This window comes from Nomascus leucogenys, chromosome 14 (genome assembly GCF_006542625.1).
Source record: "Nomascus leucogenys isolate Asia chromosome 14, Asia_NLE_v1, whole genome shotgun sequence".
Lineage (NCBI taxonomy): Eukaryota > Metazoa > Chordata > Mammalia > Primates > Hylobatidae > Nomascus > Nomascus leucogenys.
In genome coordinates, this window is record NC_044394.1 from 27,094,211 (window position 1) to 27,116,222 (window position 22,012).

Here is a 22,012-nt window from a genome sequence, read left to right on the forward strand (position 1 = left end):
TTTACCACCATCAAATTATCTTCTCCCTTGCTTTCTTCCCATTTCACTGTAATTGGTGTTCTTCATTCTGTTCATGATTAAATACTCCAGTGTGTGTTGATCAAACCCCTCCTATTCAGAAACCTCATGCTTTCAAACATTCTCTCCCTCTTCCTCTCTCTCTCATGTACACATATGCACACACATACCTCTATGACTTCCTCCTCTCTAACTTTTTCCTACCAGTATATAATCAAGTTAAATCTTTCTTAATACTAAACAAATGAACAAACAGCTTTTCCTTAACACAGTGTCCCTCTTAAAATTAGGCTATCCCTCCCGTTGTGAACTGCATGTCCCAGCAGGCAGCATTCACAGAATCAATACAGTGAATAAAATCCCCTAGCATTGACCATTACACACCTGAGCATCTACATGTAGTGGGCCTCCTCAAATTACCCATTTGTCTCCTTCCCGTTATAGTTACTGGGGAAAAAACTTATGCTTGTTTCTTTTTTCTTACTCATTCCTTAGCTGACTACAATTGGTGTCTACATCACTAGCTTGATGTAATGTCTGGGGCTAAGGTCAATAGTTTCTTATTGCCAAGTCTGAATATTTGTCTGCCTTTATCTTACCCAACTGTTATTTGAAGTTACAGACCAAATGGTTCTCAAAACTCCTCCTTTAACTTCCTTCTTCTTCTGAGGTTCCTTCCTCCTACCTCGTTGGATAATTCTCTACAGATTCCTTTAAGGACTTTGGTCCTCCAGGCCCTCCTTAGATGTGGTGTTCTCTGAAGTTGCATTGTAGATTCTTTATCCTCTTCACTTTTTCCAGGTTGTTTAGATGACATTGCTGAAATATTTGGCATTAGCTATATTGGGATCAAATTTTGAGACAGGGAGTTTTGGGGGTGGGGATGGACAGGAAGGTTGCAAAGTCAAGGGGGCAAGGTATAATATAATCTACCTTGGAAATCCTTTGAATAGCCCATGGACACAGAATAGCACTTTCTCCTAATAAGTCTACACGGTTTTCCTCCAGTGTTAGAAGAAAGTATTGAACTTCAGCTGAGCACCAGGTTACATGACTTGACTTAGGTTTAGAACCATGGAATTTTAGGGGGAAAACAAGCACAGTATCAACATCATTATTATTATTATGATAATTTTTAGAGACAGTCTCATTATGTTGCCCAGGCTGGAGTGCAGTGGCTATTCACAGGAGCAATCATAGCACCCTGCAGCCTTGAACTCCTGGGCTCAAGCAGTCCTACCACCTCAACCTCTTGTGTAGCTGGGACTACAGAACTACTGAGCTTGGCTTGGCACAGCATCTTTAAGCACAAGACCAACACCCAGCATAGGGAGATGTTCAGCCCAGGGAATCTGAAACCTGCCTCTCTTCTCATGTTCATTTGGGGACAGACGCTGAGAGGAATGGTGGGAAAAAAAATCATCACATCATTTTAACTATTGATTTTCTTTCTCCCTATTTTTTTTTTCTTTGTTTTGACAAAAACAAAGATGTGTACTTGGATTTGCATAAGCTAAATGTCCACGTGCCCTATACTACCTGTATGTAGATAACTCCTGTGTCTCCAGTCTGGTCTCCCTTCTGAGACCAGGCCCACCTGTTGGAAATCCCTTCTCTAAGCTGATCATCCCTTCATATTAACACTCTATAGACTAATCTCATCATTTCCCCCTATATTTATCCCCAGAACTACTCCCCTTCTCCAGTCCTGCCTGGAAGAATGATACCTTTGTTCAATCACCCAAGCCAAATACCTGAGAATCATTCCTGGATCTCCTTTCTGTGAGCATCCACATTCCATCAATAGCTAAATCATATTCATTCTACTGTCTTCAAATTGCTCAAATTCATCTCCTTGTCTACCTCTCCATTCCACTTCTATTGCCTTCACACTCTTGCCATCTGCCATCTCTCCCTAAAATTATTACGGTGACTTTTAACTGGTCTTCCTGCTTCTGTCTTATTCTTTTTTTTTTTTTTTTTCCAGAAAGAGTCTCAATCTGTCACCCAGGCTGCTGTGCAGCAATGGTGCCATCTCGGCTCATGGCAACCTCTGCCCCCTGGGTTCAAGTGATTCTCCTGCCTCAGCCTCCCAAGTAGCTGGGATTATAGGTGCACACCACAACACCCGGCTAGTTTTTGTATTTTTAGTGGAGACAGGGTTTCACTATGTTGACCAGGCTGGTCTTGAACTCCTGACCTCAAGTGATCCACCCAACTTGACCTTCCAAAGTGCTGGGATTACAGGTGTGAGCCACTGCCCCTGGCCTATCTTATTCTTGCTGCATTCCACAGTTAAGAATACATGTACAACACTTAGAAATAAGGCCAAGACAGTACAGTAGGTAGGTCCTTTCAGTGTGGTGCTGAAGCATTGTTAAATAGATACACTCAATAACTATTTAAAATTGTGAATGTATCTCCATTGAAGTTATTACTGTTATTATTATTAGAATGTATAAATTAAGGGTTCACACTAGGCAGTTAGTTACATGTTAACTTGTAGATTTTTGCATGGTAGAGATGCAAGGTTTTTTTCTGATAGAAGAGGTAATCCCAATGTTTTCTTTATTTTGTTTATGTTATTTTTATTTCAATAGTTTTGCAAGAACAGGTGGTGTTCGGTTGCATGGAAAAGTTCTTTAATGGTGATTTCTGAGATTTTGGTGCACCCATCGCCTGAGCAGTGTACACGGTACTCACTGTGTAGTCTTCCCAATGTTCTATTGCTCTTAACACTAGCCACCAGATCTGTCACTAACTTAAAAAAAATTAAAAGCTGACATTGGGTCCTCTCTTGATGGTGTATATAAACACCCATTCCTTAAGTCTCCTAGAACCAGCTTAACCAAATTACTAGTTTCTGCACTATTTAAGGAATTCAATAAAATCTTTGACAATTCTCCATTTTTTAAAAGTTTTATTCTTAATTGATGAATAATTGTGTATTTTTATGGTATACAATGTGATGTTTTGATACATGTTTGTGCTATGGAATGACCAAATCAGGCTAATGAACATATCCATCACTTCAAATGCCTTTCATTTCTTTGTGATGAGAAATGACAAAATCCACTCTTTTAGCTATTTTGAAAGATATGATACATTATTATTAACTATAGTCATCATGCTCTGCAGTAGGTCACCAGAATCCATTCCTCCTCTCTGACTGAGACTTTATACCCTTTGGCCAAAGGCTTCACTTTTCTCCTCTGCCCTTATCTCCACCATTCTACTCTCTACTTCTTTGGAATTCACCTTTTTAAGATTTTGCATATAAGTGAGATCATGCAGTACTTTTTTTTTTTTCTGTGCTTGGCTTATTTCCCTTAGCATAATGTCCTCTAGGTTCATCCATGTTGTCACAAATGACAGAATTTCCTGCTTTTTAAAGGCTGAGTAGTATTCCATTGTGTATGTATACTTTTTTTTATCCATTCATCTGTTGTATTTTTTTTTAAAGATGTTCTGGGACTTTCATGTTCTTCACATGTTCTACATAAAATATTGACAATAGATAAACAATAAAGGAAAAGACTTTTAAGCAAAAATCTTCCAGAACTCACAGTACTACTCTGGCCACCATAAAGAAAACAGTCAAGTAAACAAAGGATACTGGAGTTTAACAGTGATTTTTAGATTAATGGCACAGTTAAAAAACAAAGAACGAGTCAACCGATTAATTTTCTCTTCGCTATTGAAAAGAGAATAAAAGTGAATCATGGAACTAGATCTTTTGTGTGAAGCAGCTTAAAAAGGGGGTGGGGGGTGCAGAAGAGGAGAACAACTTGCTAATGTAGTGCTGTAATGTGCAAGGTCAAGGATTCTAACACATTTCTGAAAGTCTCCGGATATATTACTGAGTATTATTAGAAAATAAATGCATAGGCAGGGCATGGTGGCTCACGCCTGTAGTCTCAGCACTTTGGGAGGCTGAGGCAGGCGGATCACGAGGTCAGGAGATTTAGACCATCCTGGCTCACACAGTGAAACCCCATCTCTACTAAAAATACAAAAAATTAGCTGGGTGTGGTGGTGTGCACCTGTAATCCCAGCTACTCGAGAGGCTGAGGCAGGAGAATCACTGGAACCTGGGAGGTGGAGGTTGCAGTGAGCTGAGATCGCACCACTGCACTCCAGCCTGGCAACAGAGTGAGACTCCGTCTCAAAAAAAAAAAAGAAAAAAAATGCATAGAAATATAAACTATATGGCATTAAAACACACCCTGCTATATAAACATACAGTATTTCACTTTTATCTCTTTATTCATATAAATGTATAAAGAAATATCAACAGTTTGACCTTTTGCCTGAAACTCTTAAATACTCACGAAATGGTCAATTTGATCTTAATTATTAGCTGAAGAACCCAGGAGACTCCACTGCTATCTAGAATCTAGAATCTAGATTCACACCTAGACGGCCCCACCCATTAACTATGCTGTGTGTTCCTGTGCCTCCAGACACAATTAACTGCAACTTGCATAATTAAGTCAATAGGCAAGTTTGAATACTGAGACCTAGCTAGAAAAAGTAGCAGCAAAGACAAACTAAGCTGGAATTTGTTAGACAAACGACAGGAAGACTTGAAAATTCTTCCAGTTCAAGTTGCAATTAAGGTGACTGTTAATTTCCACCGACTTTCCCAAAGTAGTGATGTTTTGCTGTTCTCTGAAAAAAGAATCTATCATAAGCACATTCATTTGAGAAAAATAGCATGTTTAAGTTGTCATACCTATTCCCAAGTTACTTTTAATTTTGTACATTTTTCAAGGGCAGAGTATATATTGGTTAGGATGTATTCATGGCTGGTGCATCTCCAAATTACTTTTTATGAGGGCTGCCAGCTTCTGAACATCTTCACTCTTGATGGTACTATACAGAGAGGAGATCTGTGCTCTTCCAAGGAGAGCATATTGAGTTCAAGAGCTTTTTCAAGAAATCTTTTTTTTATAAAGCACCATCTCCTTTGACATTGCCAGTATGGAATGGAATATTCATCTTCCTCATAATGGAATATTATGAGGCTCTACTGGACGTTCATAGAATCCTTAAGAATTAGTAAAAATATCATAAATTATTATTTTAGATTTGATGGAGCTAAGCTTCTCCGTCACTGCTGCAGTGCCATCATTCTTAATCTACACCAGTAACAAGCCCATGACATAGTTGCTGAAATACTGTCGCATGTTGTACAAGAAGTTGTTTCCAACATGCACTTTGTATTCCAGGATGGAGGGCCATTCTCTGAGGGTAACCCCAGCAGTCATTGCAGATGATCACTACTGTCATCCCAAAACAACCAACGTGCTTCTGGGCACCAGCAAAAATCACACCAAACCTGGAAGCATCCACTGCCTTCGATAGAAAGTTTGAGAATATGTGGCAAACCAGTAGTGCTTCCTGAGATCAGATATAAAGTCAAACGCCACTCTGTGCCAGTCATTTGTGCAGCATTACACATAGAAGCTGTAAGGGTGAGGTTCCAGGTGTTGAATCTGGAATTTTCATATAACTCCCAAGTTTAGGGTAGCTGATATTCACAATCTCAAACTTCTTGGATGCTTCTGCCGCTTTAGCTGACCAAGCTCCTGTCACCACATAGTTGGCACACCTTCCTCCTTTCAGGCACTTTGGGTTTAAGGGGACAGCACTGAACTGGCCAGACCCACCTTCTTGCACAAAAATGACCTTGTACAGTAGTTGTTTGGAATGGCTAACAATTCCCACACCAGATTCTCTGTGGTATAAATAATTTTAGTGAAATCGGATGACCTGTTGTACATTTCAAGAACACTAATGCCAATTCCTTTGTAGTCTAATAATTATTGTTCTATCTCTAACAACACTGAGCTCAGCACATTGGTGGGCCGAAGTTGACCACCTGCCTCCGTGGTGTGATGGAGGGTAGGGAATCAGCTGGGGGGGTACCTATTGTGTGGGCAGCATGCATTCCCCCACCTGCAGTGGCAGGAGCCTGTTGCCCAGTGTCCATTCTCTATTAATATGTGACTCATGTTTTTAAACTCTTTGGAAATTATACTTTGACATCATACTGCTACTGATGAATTGTTTCTAACATGCTTATCTGATCGTATTATTTCTCTGCTTAAATTCCTTAATGGCTGCTGGTAGCCTTAATAACTGATGCTCATACTCCTTAGTTTGACACTTACATGCCCTTCATGCCTACTTTTCCAGCCAAATCTCTTCCTATCCCCCCACAAACACTATATTCCAACCACATGGCACTATTAAATAAGCAATGTGTTTTTCTTTTTGTACCTGCTGCCTTCTTCGTCTAGACCTCCTCCTCCCATTCCCACTGGCCTTTTCCCCCTTTCCCTCCTTTCTATCTTATTTATCCCTCAAGATTCAGCCCAGGTGTCATCTCTCCTCTGGAAGCCTCCCCAGATCACCCTTGCTGGGTTAAGGTGTTTCTTTCCTCCGCTCTCCTTGTACTTACACACATCATACTTTCTCCAATTCTTCATTTACTTGCCTGTTTCTGAGACTAAAAGCTAGAGTATAAGCTCTTGAGCTAGGAACTGAATTGACCATCTCTGAAGTACTTATATCCTGAATTTACTATTACAAAAATGAACTATTTGCCTCATCTGTCTCTGTAAATAATCAATTTATGTAGTAAAATTATGTTAAGTGTATTGACTGCCAGCAATGTGCTAAACATAAGCAGAGGTAGATGTAGCCTCTTCCCAATGGCCCTAGCTCCTAAATCTAGCCGTTATTAGATAGGCCCTTTTCCTTGATGCATTCTTAATGTTATAGTCAATGAAAAAAAAATATTTCAATCATGCTGTTGTCTAATAGAGGTTGTTCCATACTTCCCCATCAGATAGTCATTAATATTCTCAGAATTTTAGCCATACTTTAAACTTGGCCTACAGTCAAACAGTATTTATGAACATAAAAGTGTTCCCATTTTCCCCAAGAAATATAAAGAAAATTATCACTTGCTGGATTTAAGCTAAGTCATCCGCTGGTAGATTAAATGTTCATGGCCCTCTGATAATAGCATGTGTCACAGCCTCACCCAGTGTATTGTGTGGGCCCTTGACTGTGCTTTCCTCTCAACTACTTCCAACTGTGGCTCATCCATTCAACAGACATTTCATTGTGTGATTTCTTATTGACAAATGTCTTTCTTGTGCTTTTTGTAATGCTGTTCTGTTTGGAGAAAGTTTGTTCCCTTTGGCAGAAAACACTATTCATGAGAAAAATTTTCTAATGAAAAAAATCCTAGACTTTGGTGCTGAGTATCAGCAGCATAAGGAAAAGCACAACTGTGTGAGGATTAGAACTTTATACATGTAATTGACTTCAGGCTCCAACCACAGACAGCATCAGGATAAATCCTCTTATGCTTTTATTTGCTCTGAACCACCTCTCAGATGTCCAGGTTCATGGTAAAATGTGTTTCATCTATGCCTGAAGTATCTTGAGGCTCTAAATCTTTGCAAGAGTGTTTTATTCTCTCATCCATGTTAGAAAAACATCACCAGGAAGGCAAACATAGTTACCTGATGGTCTCATGTTAGACTTTTTGTTTATTTAGGTAAGCACCTCTTCCTACTAGTGGACTCATCTCAGAAGATTTCAAAAACAAAAGTCTCAAGTGATGTGGATATTTCTGCCTGGTTGTAGTGGGATAGACTGGATTGATGATTTTTCACACTAAGCTCTGAGTGTTCCAGTGAGTTCCTTGGAAGTCTCTCAGGATCAACAGGGGTGAGTGGAAGGGGCTCCCCACTCCAGTTTCAATATGAGCTACTCTGTTTTTATCCATTTTGTATAAATTGATCTCTAATCTGAATTTCATTTGAAAAAAGTGTTCCATTGCTTAAAGGTAAGTTTAAAAAGAGAACAGAACTAGAATACTTTTTTAAAAATTCAGCAGTTAGCTTACATTGCATACAAATAAAGTAGGCATGGGATATTGATATTGCTGTTAGTTCAAAGCAGTAACACATTTAAAAATCCATTTATTCTACAAACATCTATTGAGTTATGATTGCTGTTAAATATGTTCAGTTTGAGATTCTACCCAGTATGATGGGATAGTGTTTTTCACAAGGTACGTGGCTCTTTGCAGATGTCCACCACTCTATAAACTACACAGCTGGAAGGGAACCTGGGAATTATCCACTCTACCCTCTTCCTTTTTAGTCGAAGAAACTAGAGTAGAAAGAAATTAAGTAAGTTGAGCAATGATACTTCAGGCACCAAGTGGGCAGCTGAAGTAAATCCACATGCAGCCTGCCCGGTGTGTATAAAAATAATGCATCTTGGAGATGACAGAGGAAACTAAAATATGTTCTGTCTTATTTTATATTACAAGACTAAGTCTGTTCATGTCAAGTTGCTAAACCATTAATACATAAAATTAAGAAAAAAAATTTACTTTTGTATGTTTGAGAAACATTGTGAGAACCAGTCTCTAAATATGAATTCTTTTCTTCCCTGTTTCACTGCACTATGTGCAAAAATTTGTTTCCAAAGAGATCAAGGAGGCATACACACTGATTTATCCTATGGTTGTTATGAAATTCTGCCTAACCTCAATCTTGCTCCAAGGTCCTTTCCACTGCAGCAGTCAAGCTCATCTACTATCCCAGTCCCACTAGTGCCAATACCTTGACCTTCCCATGAGATGTTAGGAATCCTTGTGGCTGCTGGGATAGGACTGGCAATGGAACAGGGGAAGACTGAGCCAGGCAAGACCATTAAATCCAGCTGTCCCTGGGCCAGGTTCATGTAAGAAGAGAAATGGCTTTCTGTGGAGAGATGAAAAGCTGAGCTGCCAAGAAGTTTGATGGGATGGTAGAGGAGGTAGTTCTCTAAATATCGGAAATCCCAAGCCTGTGGAAGATGATGGCACATAAGGAAAGACCTCACACTTTGGAGCTGATGGACTTGGCTTTAGAATCCCAGCTGCACCTCTTACTGGCAATGGGACTTTGCAAATTTATTTTAATTTCTCTAAGCCCCCAGTTTCCATCTATGTAAAATATGGTTGTAAAAATGCCATGAAATAATGTATGTAAGGAAATTCATTAGCACAGTGCCTAATAAATTTTAGTTTCTCTTTTCTTCGCCTTAAATTCCTTAGTTTTCTCCCATCTCAGGCCCTCTCTCTCTACGTCTCTATGAAACAGCTCTGCTAAGGAAAGATGCAAGCTTTTGATAATCTACCCTTGAAGAAAAGCTCCTTGGAATTTGGACCTACAGTTTGAAAATTTGGCATGCTACACCAACACTACTGTGACAAGGGAAAAAATTGTTTGCGACAGAGAAAAATTACCTGCAATTTACAATACCCAGCTGCCTCCAAAGGAAGTTCTTTGCTGAACAGAGTGATGGGTATGAGGATGCAGGGTTGAGAGAGTTCACCAAATTGTTCTACATTAGAAAAATCCTGTTTATTCATTTATTGTAGGAGGTAGGCAGGGGCGAGTCAGGGTGAATGGAAAATGAATGAGATCCAGAAGAACCAGGGAAAATGTGGAGCCTATGTGTGGCAAGATTGAAGGGTGGGAAAGTGGCTAAGGGGAACTTTCTGAGGAGACCCCAGATGTTAAACAGGAATTTTTATTAAAATTTGCTATGTGGTGCTCCATATAATCCTTTCATGCCTTTCTCCACAAAACCTACAATAATATCTATACTTCTTATCAATATGTTGAAGGACGTTGAATTTGTTCTTGTTGAGAACTACAAGAACAAATTGAAGTGTTAAGTCCCACTTCAAGGTGTTTGTGAGCCCAGGACAGGGCTGCCTATGAGGCCCAGGAACATCTGGGTCACATTACTTAAAAATCAGCAACCTCTCCTCTGGCTGAAGATATGCATTATTTTTAAAAAGCAGAAAGAAAGAACAAACACCTATAAACCATTGTCTTGGGGCCCAGGACAACACGGCTCAGCCCTGAAGGATAAAGGTAGAGTTTTACCAGCCAAAGGTACACAAAGTCCAAAAGATTGGCCTTAACTTAGTGATGTAGTTTGGATATTTGTCCCCGCCCAACTCTCATGTTGAATTCTAATTCCCAATGCTGGAGGTGGGGCCTGGTGGGAGGTATTTGGGTCATGGGGGTGGATTCCTCGTGGCTTGGTACTGTCTTCATGATAGTGAACGGGTTCTGAAGATATCTGGTAATTTAAAAGTGTGTGGCACCCCCCTACTCTTTCTTTTGCTCTTGCTCTGGCCATGTGACATGCCTGCTCCCCCTTCACCTTCCACCATGATTGTAAGCTTCATGTGGCCTCTCTAGAAGTTGAGTAGGTGCCAGCACCATGCTTCCTGTACAGCCTGTAGAACTGTGAGCAATTAAACCACTTTTCTTTATAAATTGTCCACTCTCAGGTATTTCTTTATAGCAATGCAAGAATGGCCTAACACACTCAGAACTTCTCTATGTACCTCACAAAATGGTTATAAGGCCTTCAACTCTTAATCTTTCTATTGTAAACATTGTTGATTATTCAGAATATTTACCTGATGCTGCAAAATTTGTGTGAAAAGTCAAAGAATAAAAGTGTTTAATAAATCCCAAGGCAGAGACTTTCATTTGACTGAGAACTCTTTCCATGGCCAGAAAATCAACAGCAGCAGCTTTCTGAGCTCATCTGTGAAGTAATGGGATAATGGATTAGATTTTCAGAGCTTCCAGCAGAGCTTGTGGTCACATTTAGCTCCATTACTCTACTTCCCTCATGATTCTCTTTGCTTTTTCACGGTGGAGCAGGGCCTATTAGCAAGCAAGAAGTAGCTTTTAAGAAAAAGATCACATTAAAAAAAAGAAGAAAGAAAAGAAAAAGGTCACAGAAAAACACATACCTTGAAAAACTGATAGGAGTAGAAATTGGACATGGAGAAAGATGACAGGGTCCAAGAGAGCATCCAGGAAGCTTTTAAGGTTTGAGAGTGTTACATAGTACACTACTTTGAAATAATAGCTATTGAAATGACTAAAGCTATAGGAATTTGTTGTGGAAGCTTAATTGCTTCAAGTCATTGGTGCCACATCCAGAACAGCAACCATTTTAACTGGAAAATTGGTTTCTCCAAAATGATCAACAAGTACAAATGAATGGATGATGCTCTATTGCAAGGGCAACATGAAGATAGCCCTGAACATGCTACAGTGAGCTGCCATGTAAGCCAGCTCTGAGAATTGAGTATCATAATGTAGAGGAAAAAGCATAAGATTTAGAATTAGATGGCCTAGATGAAAACCCAAGCTCTAATACTTGCTACTTGCCAAACAGTAGGTCACTCAGTTCTTCTGAACCTCAATAGCATCTTCTATAAAGAGAGGTATTGTACCTCACATGGTTGTTAAAAGGTTCAGTGAAGAAAAATGCAGATGAAAGCACTTTTAAATTTTTTCTAATGATGAAAGTAATACGTGTTCAAGGCAAGCAACTTATAAGGCAGAAAAATACTAAGAAAAATGCTAAAGAAGAACCCATAATCTTACTAATCGAGGAGAACAGATAGTATTTCAATATGTCTTCTCAATTATTTTATACATATGGGTGTGTGCACGCACACATACACACACAAATACACTTCCTTTTAAAGAAAAATAGCATCTTGAATGTGCATACTATTTTTGTAGCCTGCATTTCTACTTAGCAATAATATACTGCAAAATATTTCCCATGCCAATATTCTTCTACCACGTGTTTAGGAAAACACTTAAAACTGTAAATGGCCATTCAAATATCAGTAGTTATTACGAAAATATGAATGAATGAATATTCTCATTTTTCTCTCAATACACACCAAACCTGAAGCACCCCAAAAGTCCCCCTGCATCATTTTATTGGCAGTTTTCTAAATAAGCTATATGGTGAACAGGATACTTTTCTTCTATCTTTTTTTGTTTCTTTCATGATCTTTTCTTTTTGATAACTAGGAAGAAAAAAGTTACAAAATGAGATTGCATGCCAACATATTTTATTTTAAATGCCTTTGATTTATTATCTTCAAATTTGCTTTTCCAACGATGTATGGATTCTATTGAGATGTGCTACATGTGCACCCTCATGCTTTCCATTAACACAAGTTGCAAATAATTACCCAGAAGTCTGGACCCACTGCCCTTTTGTTTTCCATATCCAAGGTCTTTTGCGCTCATGAAGAATATATACACTTTTTCTATTTACACAAGTAGAAAGTAAATTGCAACTCTGAATTGGGAGTGGCACAAAAATGATGAGTGGGCAAGTTAATTTGGTATGAGGATGTTTTGCCTACCTCAACTGATCTGGATTGAGATTTGGAGATGTGGGAACTCATTCTGACTCTCATTATTCATGCATCTTGAGCAAACCACTCACCTTTCCTCAACCTTGGTTTCTTCATCTGTAAAATGTGAGGAATAGAGTAGATAATCTCCGAACTTCTAAGATTTTAAGGCCACATTTGGAAAGTCAGGTGTGCATTCTGATGGAACACAGGAGATAGAGTGGACAGATATGCCCCAGAAGAGCTCTAACCAGCTGCTTAAATAGTGAAAACTCCTGTGCCACTTTTTTTTAAACCTTTTAAATGGCTTTATGTGCAAATAATGAACAGATGTTGTACCCATAAATTCTACTTTCCAAAAGCAGGAGCTTTTTAAAAGAAAACCACATAATAACTTTTAAAAGGTGCTGGGATTCCTCCGCTTCTAGATCATTGCTAGGCTAGAAAAATAAAGTTTGTTCTATCAGGAATCACAAGTTAGAACTGAGTATTCTCCAAAGTGGAAATTCTAGAGTGTAGTGTCACTCCAGGCAAAGATTATTCAGTTCTCATCCCCAACATCCACAGCTACCTATCAGAAGGGTTAAACCAGGTCAAAACAGTCCAGCATAATTAGACTTCATCAAACAATGTCATTATGCTCTTCTAAGATACAAATAAACCAAAACAGGAAATACTAAAATTAAAATAATATTTGACACTGTCATACAAATTGTTAGTTCCTTGTTGTATCCCCCACTTCTATAACATTAATAAAGGGAATATTTTACTGCAAAGAATATTTTATTTTATACATCACTGGCCATGAATTTTTGCCATTGGTTATTATACAAATGCTGCCTAGTGCCATTATCCAAATGGCATAACCATTTTATGTCCACAATTCACTTCTATAGTTATAAGTAGAATTTTCATGATTTACATAAGTACATCTATCAGTGAAGATTTAACACTGAGATGCAATCTAATGTCTGTAATATGTGACATTTTGTAGATGGCAATGTAGGAAAGATATATTTTAATCACTTTTCATTTAAGTGACCTTATATAAAAAATAAACTAATAATTTAGCAGTTCCAAGTCTCCAGAGGGCATTTTCAAATGTAAATAAAATAAATGGTCACAGAGATTTTTTTAAGAAGCATCTTCCATGTCCACATCCTCTTGTAACTGCTGTACCATTTTCTCTTACAACTGCTTCCCTTTGCCTGCAAGAGGGGCTAGGATAAGATGGATGTTTTGCTTGACTTCTTTGAACTTTCTGTAGCGCTTTATTTTTCTTCAATCTGTTCACTATAAATTTAGCTTGGCATTTCTGTTTTATCTCTTCACCTCTCTTCATTGCCTCAATAGTTTTATTCCATAGGTCTCACTGGTATTTGATAGGTTCATTTCTACGTTTTCCAAATTCAAATGAATTATCCACTGTAAGCTCTTTACCAGCTGCTTTCCGGAATGCTTTGGTCCACCTAACTTTGCGAGGATTGCGCTTCTTTTTAAAGTTTTTATGATGTTTAGAGTTACAAAATCTGAACACCTCGCAATCGTTCTGGACAAACATCATGCTGTGGCTGGGGTAGATGGACCCCGAACAGAAATAACACTTTTCAATACACATATTGAACCCACGTGAGTCCCCACCAAACAAATGCCAAGCTTGAGAGCCCTGTGCCACTTATTAAATGTACCCCTATTGGAGCTTCCCAAGTGCTCTCACTCCCTAATCCCTCCCCCTTCAACTTCCCTAGCTTTCCCCCTGTATCCCCCATTTGTCTAAACTCCAGCAACTTTTCCAGCTGTCATCCATACAGGTTGGTCAGTGCCCAACTATTTAACAGTTTTAAAATATTTTGAATATCACCCCGGATACAAGAAACTCTTTTGCATCTCCACTGCACAATACATACCTGCTCACCATAGAAGCTAAATCCTTGTGACTAAACCCTCTGGGGCTCACAAAGTTGGAGACTATGTTTAAAACTGGCCATTTTTATGGAGGTTGCAGTGAACCAAGATTGCGCAACTGCACTCCAGTCTAGGTGACAAAAGCAAAACTCCATCTCAAAAAAAAAAAAAAAAGAAATTGGCCATTTTTACATGTAATAGGTGAAAGTAAAATGAAAACCTTAACTGACCTGTATGAGTTTTATCAACAAGTATAAATCAGATATATTTATTTTTCTATGTGTACAGGTGTTTTATTGTTTTAAAAAATAAAGGGAATTTTTGAAAAAACTTTAGTTCTAGACTTTAAAATAACAGAACATACGAATGTGTTCTCTTTTTAAAGCATCTTTATGGAGGTATAAGTCACATACCATAAAATTCATCCATTTAAAATATGCAATTCAATGATATTCAAAGAATTCTACAACTATCATTGCCATCTAATTTTAGAATATTTTTATCCACCCCCAAAAACACATATTCCTTAGCAGCCACTCCCTATTCCCTTCTGCCCTCAGCCTCTGGAAACCTCTAATCTACTTTCTGTCTCTATGGATTTGCCTACTCTGCATATTTCATATAAATGGAGTCATAGAATATGTCAATTTTGTGATTGGTTTCTTTCACTTACCATATTGTATCAAGGTTATGAGTGCATTTTTGACATCTGAATCAAGTTGAAACCAGAAGCAATCCTGGGCAAAATGTGAAGGACACAGTAGTAACATTTGGTTTTGGTATCCTCTGACCTCTTCTTCTAGATCCAGCTCTACCCTATCCCCCAGGCCTTTCCTCCCCATGCAGTTTCCCAATTTTGGTATTATCTCCTTCCCTACAAACAAATCTCTTGTGAAATACCTGGACCTATGGAGATCTGTTTTATCTTAAAACTCCCTGAAAGTAAGGAAACATGAGCAGTAAGGACTCAACGTACTACTCTGCCCAATGGTAACTGACTTTAGAGGATAATTCCATAATAGCAATAATAGTTTTCATTTTGGAACCCTAACTAATGGCTGGGTTCTGCACTAAACACTTTGTAATACCTCATTCTTGGTAACTAGGAATTACGTAATAGGTCATTCTTGCTAACCAGGCAGGTGTGTACTAGTATTTTCATTTTACAGGGAAGAGGGTATGGATTCAGAGAAGTTACCCACCCAAGGCAACCCATCTATTAAATGGCAGAAGCAGGATGTCCATCAGGTGTATTTGATTTCATGGTTCATGCTCTTCATTGCTTCATTCTCACAGCCCAAGACACGGGTTTTTCACATTTTAGTATCTCTGAAATTGGGATGTTTCTTATAATTGATGATGTCTTATTATACTAGGCCTTGGTTTTTCTTTTTTAGTGGCATATGAAATAGTGATGCATCTTACAGTGGTTTATATCTTTGATTTTGATAAAAGCTGGTACCAAACAATATTGACTTTCTAAAGGAATTAGCCTTTAATAATGGAGTTTTAGGCATTAGTGACAGAGGTAAAGAGAGAAGGAGATGGGTTTTGAGGGGAAGCTCCTTCCTCAATGTAGCAACGTCTCACATATACAGATGCCTATCTGCTTCTTCTGTGGATAAAAGTGACCCGGTAAGTGCTAACCTCATGATGCCTTAATCACAAACACTGCTCCTTTGAAATATCTAAGTTTTTACATTTCGGTATAGAGAGGTGCTGGTCTTGCAACATCAGTTTACTATTGGAGTTATTCAAACAAATTGATTTTAATTGAATTTAATTTTGAAAACATCATGACATTCTTAAATGAGAGGGAGAAAAAAGGACCATCATTCACTTGCAATTATTTTTCTCATCCTTATTTTCTCTGTTTCTAATAGCACATATATATGATAATGTTCCAACTCTAAAAAAGTTGAGGAATCACTGACCTACAGCAAAGTGACATTAGAATAGATTCATATTTGCAATGCCTCATATATTTCTCCTCATGTATTTTCTTCTCACACTTTCTGCCCACATTTTTGAGAAAACGATTATAAATAAATACAAATTTTTGTGCCCAAATAGTTCCCCTCCTCACATTTTGCTTTCTGCTTTCTAGCAGAGGCATTTGAAGTGTCCTTGCAAGAGCAGAAAGTGAAGTAGAAGGAGGCAGGAGGAAGTAAGTATATAAGTATTCACTTGTAGTTTTGTCAGGTTGCACTCACTTGTGAAGGAAAGAACAGGTGAGTACAACCTGACCAAGCTATAAATCACAGGACTGTTGGTTTTCCTGTTCTATATGGACATTCACCCACCTGAGCTGGAGTCAGGGCTTTCTTTTTCTGGAGCGATTCCAAATAGAAACTTAAAAGGAGGCTGGGCGTGGTGGCTCATGCCTGTAATCCCAGCTATTTGGGAGGCCAAGGCAGGTGGATCACCTGAGGTCAGGAGTTCCAGACCAGCCTGGCAATATGGTGAAACCCTGTCTCTATTAAAAATACAAAAATTAGCTGGGCATGGTGGCATGTGCCTGTAGTCCCAGCTACTGGGGCAGGAGAATCACTTGAACTTGGGAGGCGGAGGTTGCAGTGAGCCAAGATAGTGCCACTGCACTCCAGCCTGGGTGACAGAGAGAGACTCTGTCTCAAAAAAAAAAAAAAAAAAAAAAAGAAACTTAAAAAGAGAGACAGAGAGAAAAAGAGGGGAAGGGGGGAAGGGAGATGGAGGAGAAGAGGAGGAAAAGGAGAGGGAATGAGAGAGAAAAGGACTATGATTCACTTGCAATTATTTTTCTCATTCTTATTTTCTCTGTCTCTAACAACACATACAATTCATTCAACAGGCATATTTTCAATGCTAAGGGTCAGGCATTATGCTGAAATCAGGTGACTCAAAGGAGACAGGGCGGATCCAGTTCTGCTCTCTTGGCACTTTCAGTTTAGTGGAGACGACAGACACCAGAAAAACGATTGCACAAATATATCATTACAAAATGTGACAAGTTCTATGACGATAAGAACATAAGCATGAGCATAAATAACAAGGGGACCCAAAATAGCCTGGGAAGGCCTGCCTTCCCTGAGAAAGTGATATGTTGGACTGAAAGTGAAGGATGCGAAGATACGGTCCTCTCTCCATGGGGAGAGAGGAATCGAGGAGGACCTCGGAGTGGGAGAGGTGGGTCCTGTTCAAGGAACCAGAGCCCAGAAGGGTCTCGGGAGGGCAAGGATGTTCTGAGAGGAGCTGGAGAACTGGGTCAGACCTGCAGGGCCTTGCAGGCCACATGAAGGATTTCTCCCTTTATCTTGTGAGCATTGGAAAGCCACTGAAGGGTTCTAAATGGAGATGGGGAGGGGGCTGGGGGTAACATGATCACACAGTACTTCTAACAGCTCCCTGTGGTTGCTGTCTGAGAGCAGATTGAAGGATTGTTTATGAAGGTAAGGACGAGACGTGGATTCTTGCCCCACTTGTCCAGACACGGGATGACTGAGGCAATGCATTGACGTTATCTAGTTCTTGGTTTCCTTATGAGGTTAATCGTGTCTGTTATATCCAGCTTACACGATTGCTGTGAGATTCAAATAAAATGGTGGATAGAGAGGTGTTTTGTAGAAGCTCAAAGACACAAATACAAAAATTAATTTAGGATGGCAAAGCCCCACATAGCGAAACTTCTGTGGTAATAATTACAGCAAAACAGCTACCACTTATTAAACACATATTTTGCAGTTGGTCCTCACAGTAACAATATGAGAAAGGTATTACTGGGCCTAATTTAGAGCTGAGCAAACAGACTTAGTAAGTTAAACAATTTTCCCAAGGTCGCAGCTGCCTAGCATTAGAACTAGGATTCAAACCCAGCTGTGGCTGACTCTTAAACCACATCTCAAATCACTCTTCTTACATCTTCAATGTTTTTCTCTTAATTGATCACATTTATTGTGAGAACTACAGAAAGAATAAATGCTTAAAATGGTAACTCATTTTGCCCTCACATCCTGTTTATGAATGTTCCTTAGCTGGACAACTGGAACGATAGCAGGTAAGAGCTGAATGTCAACAAGTAAGCAAGTCAAGCTCTTCACTAGACTTGAGAGAGAGACTGGATAATACTTTAAGAGTGAAACAGCTGGTTATGATTATTCTGTGTTATTTACATGGCACCAAGTAAGTTTGATTAAATAAAAAAATTGTTTCATTTGAATGTTTTGGCAAAAATGCTGTCATCCAGACAAGCAGAATAGGACAGATACCCACCCACATACACACATACACACACACATACACACATTCACAATGGAATTAGTATATATATTATAAATACTAATTTGGATATATATATATCCACAGTGGAACTTGGCCTGGTATATATATATCTGCAATGGAATTGGGTCTGGTTTCTGAGCTTTGGACTATTCATGAGCTTAAATTTACAGCAAAGGGTCAAATATCAGAAATTCTAAGTTGTCATATACTCCTGCTTCCTTACACCAAACTAAGCCAGTTTTGATGAAAAAAAAAATTGTATGATGTGGAGTATAGATAAAAGAGCAAACAGACTTCTTTTAATAACATGAGATTTAGGAATTAAACATAGCAGGCAGAAGATCCTGTAGGAATTTCAAGTGATATTTTACGATGGTTCACTAAAGGATGTTTTAAGCCTTGGTTTACATAGCATGCTACTTTATATAGCACTCTTTATTCTTAGGGTCCCTGCAAGAGGAGATATTGTATTGATATAGATAATCATCTCTGCTTCCTTCCTATCTGGCCACATGGGAAGGGAATAAACAAAAATAATATCTAGCTTATCGGAGAAGTAGGAAAGAAGTTTTAGAAGAGTATAAAGGCCAATATAAAAAAGAAATGTGAGGTAGTGAATATTTTGAGTAGGACAATCTAATATAATGGATCTCCTAAAAGATAAATACAAGTTGAAAATGTATCTGAATGTTTTAACAGAAGTTTCTAAGAATTACTAATGTTATGGCCTTTTTAAGAAAATATCTACCACATTTTATAAAATACCCAAGGGTCTTATATTCATTTATCATTCACTCTTCTTTTAATTATATAATTAGCAGTTGTTCTATTCATTACACATTTATGAAGCATATGCCAGAGACTTTGGGCATTTAAAAGCTACAAAAAGACAGAATTCTTGCCCTTGGCTGCTTAACATTTGGTTGGAGGGGCCAGATATCTAATATGATTACAGGACAAAAGCAACACAACAGCTCAAAAACAAATCCCAGCCTCCTCTGAACAAGGAGATATAATGGTTTAGAGTTTGTTGTAACCAGATCACTTGCTCTCTAACTTTTTAAATGTTTGTTTCTACTTGAGAGGAAGTACTGATATATGTACAGCAGGAGGAATTAGTAACAAAACAAACACCATCTCGTTCTGCTAAAATATAGTCTAAAGCTATTCTGTTATTTAGCACTATTTGTATTAATGAAAAAAAAGGATTTTTTTTTTCCATTTAGTAAGACAGGTGCTATGAAGATATTGGCCATATGACGTTGAGGCCACAAGCTGGGGAGAGCTGAACTGCGACATTTCATAGAGTAAATAATTTGAAGTTCTTGGTTCAATCCAGAAGAGAGTGGGTGAAGATAAAGAACAGAAGGAGAGAAGAGCCAGTGAGATAAAAGGGAGCTGGTGTTAGACTAAGGCCCCTGTGATGTTTACATGCCACTTGAAATAGTTTGCATCCTTGTGACTCAAATTCTTCTTTCTCTCACTCTTCCCCAGGTGCTGTCTGTAGTATTTTACTCTTTTCAAGGATGCTTTGTGCAGAGGAGTAGTTTGTTGTTGTTGTTATCATTGTTTGTGTGCGTGACTGTCAAAGACGGAGCTGAGTTTTAGATAATGGATCTTAAAGAGGGCACCTAAGGAAGCAGGAGGGAGAGGAGGCCCTGAGAACCTACGGCTCAGAGGAGCTCCCAGAAATGTTAGCGGATCATGACTATGAAATTTTATCCAGGTCTCAGAGGAAAGGAGGAGCAGCTGACATCCAGTTTATACAAATAAAGAAGATATGATCCACATTGATGTTGTGTGTGTGTGTGTGTGTGTATGTGTGTGCGCATGCATGTGGTGAGGAGGGAGGCTTAGAGAAGAGGCATTTTCATCTAAACCTTGGAGGAAATGGCGTTTTGGGATTGGTTGCAGGATGGCAGGTGGGCAATAGAGAGAGGCCTAGCATGAATGAGAACATCTGCAGACACACACACACTCTCACACACAGTGTATAAATGAGAATATTTTGACTGCAGCTGGAGATTCACTGTTTTAAGATCTCTTCTTTACCTTGAAGGAATACATTTTAAATTCTTCTTCAGTTTGCTGATGGTTCAATAAGAAATAAGGCCCCAGATCTGTGATTTTCAATCTTGTTTTTAAGCAACAGAATCTTATCTTCAAACAAAATCTTATTCCAAACTGCAACATGTAAAACAGATCAACTCAGTTGCCCTGGTTAAGAGGTGAAGGTCTTGTCCTTTTGTACTCCCTCACACCCATCCCTCAGCATTCCCAGGGCTCTATGGAGCACAGCCCCAAAACCACCACCCTAGAACCGGAAAACTGAGACTGTCTCATTGGTCTCCTTTCTTGATTAAAATATGCTGATCTTGCCAGGAGAAATTCCATTCAGAAGTTTGTGCCAGAAAATGAAAAATGTCGATGAGATCCAGTGCTGGACAGGCAATGGGAAAATGGGCACACTCAGACACTCTTGGTGAGAGTATAAATTCATGCAGTCGTTTTGAAGACAATACATCAAGATTTTAAATATAGGAGTGATATGATCTTGTAGTTCCACTTCTAGAGACTGATGGCATAGACATACTTCTACACAAAAATATATGTACAAGCATATTCATTGTATATGACTGTAAAATCAGAAACAAATAGAAGAATGGTTAAATAGATTATGCTACCTCCTTATAATGGAATACTGTAGTTATTAAAATGGAAGAGATTCATATAGGGAGATAGAGAAGGATGTGTTTGATACACCGTAAAGTGAAAATGCAATTTACAAAGAATATAGTTAAATATGATCCTTTTCTTTAAGCAAGCAAATAAAACCCAAATTCTATGGAAACTGTGTAAATACTTTTAATTTCACAGAAAAAAACCCCTCTAGAAATAAATGGTCAGTCTCTGGGGGTAGGCTTTACTTCCGGAAAAGGGGAATAGAGGTATATAGGTAAAGGGGACATACACTTTTTACCATATAGATATTTGTATTATTTGGATTTTTTTACAAAGGACACAAAATAACTTTATAATTTAAAAAGCAGTGATGAGAAAGATTAAAAAATAGCATCATAAAATAATTTACTTTTTTTCAAAAATGGATAAGTTTCTTCTTTTCTGTCAGTAAAGTGCAAATAACGTACCCCGTTTCCCTTATTGCCTTGGCTGCCAGGAAATCCAGAGTCAACTTCGAAACCTGAACCTCGCAGTGACGTTGACCTTTAGATCTGGAATATTCACATTCCTTTTTTTTTTGGTCCTACTTTTCTATTCCCAGTTAACCAACTTTTTTCCCAAAGCTTTCCAGGCTCTTTTTCCAGAAGAGATAGGTTATAGACAAAGAAATGAACTCTGAACACTTTACTCTCAGCAGCCTACATTTCTCTGTGAGTACCAAACTCTCCAGGGTCAAGTGTGAGCTAAGTAGTCAAGCATTTACTATTTATACTTTATACTGTGGTTATTCTCACATAGGATTTGAGGTGCCTGAGGGCAAGAATCTGTGCTCTTGTAGCGATAGCAAACACTTGGCTCTACTTTGGGGTTTCACTT

The 22,012-nt window shown here is 38.6% G+C and overlaps 1 long non-coding RNA gene and 1 pseudogene across 1 annotated transcript; both read right to left on the reverse strand.

Moving 5' to 3' along the window:
* Positions 1-2,636: 2,636 nt before the first annotated feature.
* Positions 2,637-20,721, reverse strand: LOC115838276. The gene is made up of 3 exons (XR_004033275.1): positions 20,706-20,721; positions 8,977-8,982; positions 2,637-2,729 (listed from the first exon to the last, which is right to left on the reverse strand). It is a non-coding gene; the product is annotated as an uncharacterized LOC115838276 (long non-coding RNA).
* LOC100603757 lies at positions 13,427-13,910 on the reverse strand (annotated as a pseudogene).
* Positions 20,722-22,012: the final 1,291 nt, after the last annotated feature.